General features: G+C 42.9%; 1 long non-coding RNA gene across 1 annotated transcript; it reads right to left on the bottom strand.

Moving 5' to 3' along the window:
- Nucleotides 1-469: 469 nt before the first annotated feature.
- Nucleotides 470-9,290, bottom strand: LOC134734744 (uncharacterized). Its single transcript, XR_010117777.1, has 3 exons — nucleotides 9,145-9,290; nucleotides 790-868; nucleotides 470-613 (listed from the first exon to the last, which is right to left on the bottom strand). It is a non-coding gene; the product is annotated as an uncharacterized lncRNA (long non-coding RNA).
- Between the last annotated feature and the right edge of the window lie 586 nt (nucleotides 9,291-9,876).

Below are 9,876 nucleotides of genomic sequence, written 5' to 3' on the forward strand. Positions count from 1 at the left end.
ACAGGTGCATGCCACCGTACCTACAGCTAGCACCACCACACCTGGCTATTTTTTTTTTTTTATATTTTTGGCAGAGACGGAGTTTCACCATGTTGCCCAGCCTGTTCTCAAACTCCTGGGCTCAAGCTATCTGCCCACCTCGGCCTCCAAAATTGTTGGTATTACAGGAGTGAGCCACTGCACCCAGCCTGTGTCTTCTTTTTAAAACAACTTTATTGAGATATATAATTCACATACCACACAATTCACTCATTTGAAGTGTACAATTCGATGTTTTTTATTATATCCAGGGGGTTATTAAAACATCACTATAATCTTATTTTGGAATATTTTCACCACCTACCCCAAGAAACCCCATACTTGTCAGCAGTTTTGTCTGAGTCCTTTCTAGTTCCCTGTTTCAGGCATATTGATTTTTTCTCCCCAACCAGACTTGGCTTCGCAATGCCTTCTCTTTTGTATTCCTCTCTCATTCCCTAGTCAGCTGCTTCTCATGAGGCCATGGTTTGAGTGGTCGCCCGAAACTCCCTTTACACGGGGAGTTCATCATTCTTTCCGGCTGGCACTGAGGATTCTTTGATGGGGCCCTGGCCCTGGTAGTTGGACTGCTGACCTGTGGGAAAACCCCACAACACATCATCCCCTGAACCAACCCTCAAAGTTATCAAGGTTGACTTTTCTTCATTTATGTCTAAAGAGATAAGAGTCTGGAAACTGAGTCACACTGAAGGGCCAGACAGCTTTGGCTCCCTCTAGTATCTTCAGAGCAAGGTCCACTGGCTCACCCACCACTCCACTGAGGAAAAGCTGACCACTGGTGAGGGCTGGCTGGCACCTCTGGATGACCTACAGGGCTGTATCTGGAAGCCTAAGTAGAAAAAAAGAAATAGAAGATGCCATTGGGGGAACACTTTCTCTACATTGCTGGTGTTTTCTTTTATGGGGCAAAACCCTATTAAACAAAGACTCCTGGCCTCTCTAGGCTCTGGCTGTCACTCTTGGCCCCAGGATGCAGAAAGCACCCCATGCACCTGTTGCTTTCTGTACATTTCCCAGGGCTATGTCCCCATGAGTGAGAGACCTATGTTTTCCATCGATAATTATGTTGGGCGGTGAGTCAGTCCACCATGTTTTTTTTTTTTTAATCAGTTATAAAGGTGAGTTTTGTTATCTGCCTCATTTCTTTGTCTCCACTGGTCCAAAACTTGGATGAGAAAAAGAGATACGTTATATATTAAGGTGGAAAAAGGAGACATTATGTACCAACTACTTAAACCTCAAATACCTGAGTCCTCCATGGACTCTGAACCAGGCCCTGAGTTTTCTCACCTTGATGATGCAACAGAGTTCCAAGAGCCTCCCAGCTTCCAGTGTCTCTCATCCCTTGAGAGCATTTAGTTTAAATTTCTAATGTGGAAGAGAAGAGATTAAAGTTTACCGAACCTCCACTAAGATGATTTCCTAGGTGCTTTGACATGGTGTTTTGTTCATAACAACAACTCTGAGAGATAGTAACAGCAATAATGTATTGCATTCTTTCTTTCTTTTCTTTTTCTTTTTTTTTGAGACAGAGTTTCACTCTCGTTGCCCAGGCTGGAGTGCAATGACACGATCTCAGCTCGCTGCAACCTCTGCCTCCCTGGTTCAAGTGATTCTCCTGCCTCAGCCTCCTGAGTAGCTGGGATTACAGGTGCCCACCACCACTCCCGACCAGTTTTTTTAAAATTGTGTTTATTTATTATTATTATTATTTTTCGAGATGGAGTCTCGCTCTGTCGCCCAGGCTGGAGTTCAGTGGCGCGGTCTCAGCTCACTGCAAGCTCCGCCTCCTGGGTTCATGCCATTCTCCTGCCTCAGCCTTCCGAGTAGCTGGAACTACAGGAGCCCACCACCACCCCCGGCTAACTTTTTTGTATTTTTAGTAGAGACGGGGTTTTGCTGTGTTAGCCAGAATGGTTTCGATCTCCTGACCTCGTGATCCGCCCATCTTGGCCTCCCAAAGTGCTGGGATTACAGGCATGAGCCACCGCACCCGGCCTCCTGACCAGTTTTTGTATTTTTAGTAGAGAAGGGGTTTCATCATGTTGGTCAGGCTGTTCTCGAACTGCTGACCATAGGCGATCCACCTGCCTCGGCCTCCCAAAGTGTTGGGATTACAGGCGTGAGCCTCCGGCATTATTTGTTTTCTTAACACTAGCTACTGGGCTGTTATACCTGCATCAGCTCTCTTTGTCCTCTCAGCTAACTGAGGCTCAATGAGACTGAGTAATTTGCTCAAGGTCGTGCAGAAATTAGTGCTAGAATCAAGCATTTAATTTAGGATTAAAAAAATTTTTCTGGCACAGTGCTTTTTTTATTCTCATGCTTTTTCTGTTGTAGTACTGTTCATGTATCTCTAAGACATATAGAGTCATTAGCTTTTTTCTAATTTCTATTTAAAAAATTTTTAAAGTAAAAATAATATATTTTTAAGGTGTACAACATAGTTTTTTTATATAGATACATAGTGAAATGAGTACCACCGTCAAGCAAATTAACATGTCCACTTCCTCACATAGTTATCTTTCCTTTTGTTTTTTTAAGTGGTGAGAGCCCGTGAAATCTAGTCTCTTAGCAATTTCCCAGTTTATAGTACAGTATTATTAACTATCGCCAATGTATATCTTGTATCATTGCAAACTCATTCTTAGCGGCTTGTTGTGCCCTCTACTAATTACCTGTTCAACTACTTCAGCCAGTAGTTTGTGTTTTTTTGGTTGTTTTTGTTTGTTTTTTGAGGCAGAGTCTCTCTCTGTCACCTAGGCTGAAGTGCAGTGGTGTGATCTCGGCTCACTGCAACCCCTGCCTCCTGGGTTCAAGCTATTCTCCTGCCTTAGCCTTCTGGGTATCTGGGACTATAGGCGTGCACCACCACGCCTGGATAATTTTTGTGTTTTTAGCAGAGATGGGGTTTCACCATGTTGGCCAGGCTGGCCTTGAACTCCTGACCTCAAGTGATCCACCCGCCTCAGCCTCCCAAAGTGCTGAGATTACAGGCATGAGCCACCGTGCTGGGCCACAGCCAGTGTTTTCACTTGACTCCCACATACCTCTTTGCCCTGCCCTCTTTCCTTTTTCTGTCTCTGAAGAATTCCTCCCACCTGGGACACCTTCCCTTCCTGTTCTTAAAGGCCCCATCCCTTTGGCCTAAGGGATTCTTGCTTTCTGTCTTTCAGAGTCTCTCTCTCTCTCTCCCTCTCTTTCTTATGTTTGTAATGTCTTTCTTTCTGATGGTTCTTTCTCCTCAGCATAGAAATGTTAATATCTTTATTGTAATAATATTTTTGAGCCCTTACTATATGCCAGGCAGAGTACCATATGTGGTTAGTTGAGTAATAACCCCCAAAAGATGTCCACATCCTAGTCCCCAGAGCCTGTGAATATGTTACCTCATATAATAAAAGGGACTCTGCTGATATGATTAAGGATCCTGAAATGAGGAGACTGTCCTGGATTATTTGGGTAGGCCCAATGAATTCACAAGGGGTCTTAAAAAATCAGACATAAAGCAATGTGACAACAGAAGCAGAGGGAGGGAAGGGGTAGGGAGAGAGTGAGAGACAGAGAGAGAGAGAGAGATTGGAAAATGGTAAACTGCTGGCTTTGAAGACTGATAAAGGGATGCAAGCCAAGGAATATAAGAAGACTCTAGAAGCTGGAAAAAGAAAGGAAATATATTCTCCCCTAGAGTCTCCCAAAGAAATGCAGGCCCTGCCAACCCATTTTAGAACTCCTGATCTCCAGAACTATAAGGCAGTAAATTTATATTATTTTAAGTCAATAAGTTTGTAATGATTTGTTACAGCAGCAATAGGAAACTAATACACCATGCTAAGTCTCTTATTTAAAAACCAAACCAAACCAAAACACCAAACAAACAACTCCCTTGCTCCTGTGTTCTCTCTTAATTTCCATCAAAGCCAAGCTTCCTGAAAAGTGCTGCCTCCATCCCCTCCCTTCCACGTGCTCTGAAACCCACTTTGATTTTTCTTCCATCCTCACCACTCAATTTTTCCCAGGGCCAACAACAAACAACTTCATCTCATATATAAGAGCACTTTCCAATTCTACCTTGACATAGCGGAAATGATCAATTCCTCATTCTCTAAACCTCTTTCTCCTCTTCGCTTCAGTGGTAGCATGCCCACACAATTTTTCTCCTATTTCAGCTCCTCCTCTGCCTCCTGCCTCCAGTTCTCCTTCTTCGTGTTTGGTGTTTCTCTAGTGTCCATCCTCAGCCTTTTTATCTTTTAAGATCCTCTCTGGGTTATCTCGTCCATTCTCATGGTCTCAGTGACAGCCTATGTTCCAATGGCTCTCTAATATACATCTCTACTCAGATTTCACTCGTAACTCCAGACTCATATAGGGAACTTCCCATGTCTTGTCTAGTTGAATCTTCCCACAAGCATGTGTAACCCATCACACCCAAACCCACCCTAATTATCTTATCATTCAAATCTGCCTCTCCTCCATACCCTACCTCTAAAACAAAGAACCTGGGATTCACGACTGCTCTTTCTTCGCAACTCTCTGCACTGATTCAGTTTCGATGTCCTGTCAATTCCACTTCTGAAACACCCCCCATACCCATCTCTTCCTCCTTATCTTCATTGCTTCTACCTTAGTTCAAGCTTTCACTTCCTGGTCCTCATCAGTTCTTGCCTGGGAGACCACAAGAGTTTACCAGTGGCCTTCTTACTTCTAGTAGTCTTATTCTCTTCTCATCCAGTCTAATCATACTATTCAATGTTAATGGAATACTACACATAAATAAGTCAGGCCACTTCTCTCCTCAAAATCCATCATTTGGGTCCCTGTTGCCTTTAAGATAAGTCCAAATGCCACCACAGGGCTTATAAACTCTACGTTCATTATGTGCTTTTCTGTCCACTGCCTAGTCTGTTTTCCTGTCCTACTTTCTCCGGCATCTTATATTCCTTTACAAAAGACACCTTACATCAATAGCAAGTTCCAGGTAACGAAGTGGTGAAGAGCAGTGACTCTGGACTCAAACTTTCTGGTTTGAGACTTGGCTTCATCACTTGCTAAGAAAACTGTGACTTTGTTCAATTTATTTAGCCCCTCCACGCCTCAGTCTCCTCATATATGAAAGGGGGCATAGGCCCTATTTCAAAGATTTGTTGTTGAGCTCTTAATGTAGCATCCATCCCAGGATAAGTGCTCAGCAAGGGCTTATGTCTATGATGCCTAGCTTCTGTACCTGGTGTTCACTCTGCAATTTTGCATCACCTCCCTCCACCCTTCTCTGCTGGGTCAACCCCAACTTTAAGACTAAGCCAGTGTTGTTTTCCTTGGGAAGCTTCCCCTGACCCCCTCCACTTTCTAGCCATAAATGTATAACCCTATCATAGTGCTTAGTGCTGAAATTGTTTCCCTCTTCTCACTAGATCATGAGTAACTTGAGAGCGGGAATTATATCTTTAAGTATCCACAGAAACTTGCATATAAATATTCCTCAATATATATTCATTGGGTGAACAGATGAGTGCAATGTTCTAGATGAATTAATGTTTTATTTAATCTAGGAATATTATTTTTTTTTAGACAAAAATGCTGCCCCTATTTTAAAGAACAAAATAGATAATGCAGGGCAGATAATGTGGGGAGAATTTTTTTTTTTTAATTATACTTTAAGTTTTAGGATACATGTGCACAACGTGCAGGTCTGTTACATATGTATACATATGACATGTTGGTGTGCTGCACCCATTAACTCATCATTTAACATTAGGTATATCTCCTAATACTATCCCTCCCCCCTCCCCCCACCCCACAACAGGCCCCAGTGTGTGATGTTCCCCTTCCTGTGTCCATGTGTTCTCATTGTTCAATTCCCACCTATGAGTGAGAACATGCGGTGTCTGGTTTTTTTGTCCTTGCGATAGTTTGCTGAAAATGATGGTTTCCAGCTTCATCCATGTCCCTACAAAGGACATGAACTCATCATTTTTTATGGCTGCATAGTATTCCATGGTGTATATGTGCCACATTTTCTTAATCCAGTATATCATTGTTGGACATTTGGCTTGGTTCCAAGTCTTTGCTATTGTGAATAGTGCCACAATAAACATACGTGTGCATGTGTCTTTATAGCAGCATGATTTATAATCCTTTGGGTATATACCTAGTAATGGGATGACTGGGTCAAATGGTATTTCTAGTTCTAGATCCTTGAGGAATCGCTACACCGACTTCCACAATGGTTGAACTAGTTTATAGTCCCACCAACAGTGTAAAAGTGTTCCTATTTCTCCACATCCTCTCCAGCACCTGTTGTTTCCTGACTTTTTAACGATCGTCATTCTAACTGGTGTGAGATGGTATCTCATTGTGGTTTTGATTTGCATTTCTCTGATGGCCAGTGATGATGAGCATTTTTTCATGTGTCTTTTGGTGGCATAAATGTCTTCTTTTGAGAAGTGTCTGTTCACATCCTTCACCCACTTTTTGATGGGGTTGTTTTTTTCTTGTAAATTTGTTTGAGTTCTTTGTAGTTTCTAGATATTAGCCTTTTGTCAGACAAGTAGATTGCAAAAATTTTCTCCCATTTTGTAGGTTGCCTGTTCACTCTGATGGTAGTTTCTTTTGCTGTGCAGAAGATCTTTAGTTTAATTAGATCCCATTTGTCAATTTTGGCTTTTGTTGCCATTGCTTTTGGTGTTTTAGACATGAAGTCCTTGCCCATGCCTATGTCCTGAATGGTATTGCCTAGGTTTTCTTCTAGGGTTTTTATGGTTTTAGGCCTAACATGTAAGTCTTTAATCCATCTTGAATTAATTTTTGTATAAGGTGTAAGGAAGGGATTCAGTTTCAGCTTTCTACATATGGCTAGCCAGTTTTCCCAGCACCATTTATTAAACAGGGAATCGTTTCCCCATTTCTTGTTTTTGTGACGTTTGTCAAAGATCAGATGGTTGTAGATATGCAGCATTATTTCTGAGGGCTCTGTTCTGTTCCATTGGTCTATATCTCTGTTTTGGTACCAGTACCATGCTGTTTTGGTTACTGTAGCCTTGTAGTGTAGTTTGAAGTCAGGTAGCATGATGCCTCCAGCTTTGTTCTTTTGGCTTAGGATGGACTTGGCAATGCAGGCTCTTTTTTGGTTCCATATGAACTTTAAAGTAGTTTTTTCCAACTCTGTGAAGAAAGTCATTGGTAGTTTGATGGGGATGGTATTGAATCTATAAATTACCTTGGGCAGTAGGGCCATTTTCACGATATTGATTCTTCCTACCCATGAGCATGGAATGTTCTTCCATTTGTTTGTATCCTCTTTTATTTCACTGAGCAGTGGTTTGTAGTTCTCCTTGAAGAGGTCCTTCACATCCCTTGTAAGTTGGATTCCTAGGTATTTTATTCCCTTTGAAGTAATTGTGAATGGGAGTTCACTCATGATTTGGCTCTCTGTTTGTCTGTTATTGGTGTATAAGAATGCTTGTGATTTTTGCACATTGATTTTGTATCCTGAGACTTTGCTGAAGTTGCCTATCAGCTTAAGGAGATTTTAGGCTGAGACGATGGGGTTTTCTAGATATACAATCATGTCATCTGCAAACAGTGACAATTTGACTTCCTCTTTTCCTAATTGAATACCCTTTATTTCCTTCTCCTGCCTGACTGCCCTGGCCAGAACTTCCAATACTATGTTGAATAGGAGGGGTGAGAGACGGCATCCCTGTCTTGTGCCAGTTTTCAAAGGGAATGCTTCCAGTTTTTGTCCATTCAGTATGATATTGGCTGTGGGTCTGTCACAGATAGCTCTTATTATTTTGAGATACGTCAATATGTGGAGAATTTTATGTCTGGAGCTACTTCCTGGGAATGATATTCTGTTTCACCCCAGGGTTCTGAAGGCCAAGCGGCATTTTTTTCTGGGGAACAACTGTTGCTTTCTCTTCCATTGTGGAGGCATGGAGAAGAAGAGAAAGAGAAGGAAGGACGGGCCCTAGCCCCTGAGAACTCTACCTTAGTGTCCAAGCATAGGAATATCCTTACTTTGGGGAAGCTTTCATCACTCACTCTCTCCTTAGTAGCATGAAGGGCCTCAGCTAGATGTACATTAAAGCCCTCTCAGCCCTTCGAGGTCAGTTAATATTAATAGTATTTTGTCGAACAAATAAATGGTGGAATGTTGCATTCAAAGGCTGTTGTGGAGTAGTAGAAGAAGCCATAATTTCCCTTTCATTATAGTCAATTGGTGGGAAGGGAGCTCCTACTGGCTGAGTCAGGCTTTTTTTTTTTTTTTTTTTTTTTTTTTAAGATGGAATTTGCTCTGTCACCAGGCTGGAGTGCAGTGGCACGATCTCTACTCACTGCAACCTCCACCCTCTAGGTTCCAGCGATTCTCCTGTCTCAGCCTCCCGAGTAGCTGGGACTACAGGCATACACCACCACGCCCAGCTAATTTTTGTATTTTTAGTAGAGACGGGGTTTCACCATGTTGGTCAGGATGGTCTCGATCTCTTACCTCGTAATCTGCCTACCTTGGCCTCCCAAAGTGCTGGGATTACAGGTGTGAGCCACCGCACCCGCCCGAGTCAGGCTTTTAATTAACCAAGAAAAGCCTTGTGAGGAATGGAGCAAAAAGTTCAGGATAATACACCATCCTTAGCTGTCTCATAGTTTTCTCTTTTGCAAGCCTTTACAGGATGGGGTTGACCAAATAAATCTGATTTATAAAAGTACAGATTCAAATACAGCTGTTTAGATATTTCAAATATTTTTCTGCAAACATAATCTGATATGTGCAGCAGGAATAAAGGGCAGTGGCTCTCAAGGAGGAGTGGGCTGCAGGGATGGTGGTGTTGTCAATAGGAGTCCAGGCTTTTTCCAAACACACACAAGCTCCCTCTTCCTGAAAACCATAAAAAAAATTCGTTCACAAGTTTAGTCAACTAATACTGTGTGTCTTTTGTACACAAGGTACTTTGGGTGCAAACATGAACAAAACGGGCTCACACTGTCTCAGCCCTCATGGGGCTTAGTCTAGTCCGGAAAGACAGACTAATTTGAAACATAATTGGGAAGCGCTGTGATGAGGGAGGCACAGGGAACTTTGGAAGCAGAAGATTAGTCTCCTACCTTAGGCCTGGCAGTGTCAGGACTCCTTCCTGATAGTGGTGCTGTCTACACTGAGACCTAAAGAATGAGGAGGAGCTAGCCACAGAAAGATGGGGAAAAGAGAGAAGGGGTTGAGGTGGGTGACAGGTGTGCTGGGCAAAGGACACAGCATCTGTGTAGCAGAATGTTATGTATCTGGAACCCTGGAATTGTCAATTATGACCTCAAACTGAGGACAAACAGGAGCATTCACATAACTATGAAGCAGCACTAATCACCAATCCCACCATGGGCAGGACAGCAGAGATCGTCACTATGCTAACTGCCAGGAATAGGAATCCACACACTTCCGCCCACTGCATCCTGGCCTGAAGTGCTCTGTTGGAGACACGCTCACATGCAACAAATAATGTGAAGTGGCTTTATTGTAATACAGACAGGCAGCAAGGGACAAAAGAAGCCTAGGATCCATTGTGAGGCAGTCCTCAAGGCTCAAGACAGCTGCTTGGGAAGGATGGAGTCTTGACTGTAAACGCCCCCCACACACCACAGCTGAGAGGCCCTGAAAGGCAATTCCCCCTGAGTTACATATCTCAGGGGTCATGTGATTCACTGGGCAAAGCTGAGAAGGGCATCCTGCTTCCAGAGGAGAGAGGACTAAAGCCTGGGCTGTCCCAGGCAGCTTCTCTCTAGCTCCAGATGTTACTTTTTCTAGGAGGGACAGAAATGAGGATTGGGCTGTTTCAGGCAGTT

This window comes from Symphalangus syndactylus, chromosome 12 (genome assembly GCF_028878055.3).
Source record: "Symphalangus syndactylus isolate Jambi chromosome 12, NHGRI_mSymSyn1-v2.1_pri, whole genome shotgun sequence".
Lineage (NCBI taxonomy): Eukaryota > Metazoa > Chordata > Mammalia > Primates > Hylobatidae > Symphalangus > Symphalangus syndactylus.